Here is a 1,310-nt window from a genome sequence, read left to right as displayed (position 1 = left end):
GGTATTACGGACCCCTCCACCACCTTTTCCTGCTGATGCAAGTCCTCTGCAGTGTGCTGCTTCCCAAAAATGAAATGCCCTCCTCCAACAGACAAACATACTGAGGCCACAGACAAAAGTCATACTGATGCAGTTTAAAAGGAGCAGCAGATGCAGGGCAAGTATCTGTGTGTCTGCTCTGACCTGGCTGTAATCAGCATCTAAAAGCTGTGATAGTTTAATCCTGTTTCACTCAGGGTAAGCTGCCCCAGTTTCACTCTCACTCACCATGAAGTAAGAATAGGCACATGGGCACTTATCACAGCTGTCACACAGTAAGTCCCTGCCGCCTTTTTGCTTATTCTCTGTGTTGGTCCACATGAGAGAGGGCCAGGTGGTCACAAGAGTTCTACATCGGATTTTCTTGGGCTTTCAGCACCCATAGATAAGGCAATTTTTTTTAGCAGCTCAGGTCCAATGTAGACATTAAAGTGCAGATTTCCAAGTTTGTTCAGTGCCCACTAATGCCTCTTGCATCAGGTCTAACTAGATTTTCCAAAAAGTCTTTTCATATTTCTGGCCCCTCATAGAATTTACATAGGAAATGAGCCATTCTGAGCACTTGACCTCGAGTCAGTCTGGGAGTCACTGCTATACAATCCACAAAGCATGGCACACTTCCATCCTTCCTCTCCAGGTCTCTCCCCTTTCATAAAAGCAAGAGGATTATAGAAGCATTTGTGTTTTGTTACACACACACACACAGAGTCAAATTGTAAGGCTTTAACTGGGCCAGACACTAACACCATTCTGCTTACCTTATACATGGAAACATAACTTACTACACTCAGGGTGTGTCTTTACATGCCACTATGGCACCATTGTTGCTGTACCGTCATTTAGTACTCCCTTTTGAAAGTCCTAAAAGACAGTGCAATAACAGCTAGTACTGCACCGTGTACACAATGTACAGTTATTTTTAGACACTAGTGATAGCATGTCATTACGGCAATGTAGCTGCAGTGTCATGGGTTTTGCTCACAGATGCTATGTTGTTGTAGTGCATTGCTATGGCAATGTAGTAGGGCTGTGCAAAGCTTTGGGTGCTGATTCAATTCAGAGGAGATTTGGCCCAGTTCGGCAGCCAAATCTCTGAATCAAATCAGGGGACCAATTAAAAGGTCTGAATTGATTTGAAGATCTCCGAATCAATTCAGAAAGGATTTGGAAAGTTTTGGTGATACAGGCAGGCCCTGCTGGCAGGGAGCTGGACCCAGACTCCATGCTGGTAAGTAGGGGGTGGGGGAGGGGGAGCTAGAGGCAATTTCTGG

This window comes from Crocodylus porosus, unplaced genomic scaffold (assembly GCF_001723895.1).
Source record: "Crocodylus porosus isolate Cpor-Errol unplaced genomic scaffold, CroPor_comp1, whole genome shotgun sequence".
Classification (NCBI taxonomy): domain Eukaryota; kingdom Metazoa; phylum Chordata; order Crocodylia; family Crocodylidae; genus Crocodylus; species Crocodylus porosus.
The sequence above is the reverse complement of the archived record's forward strand: the minus strand, read 5'-3'. Positions refer to the sequence as shown.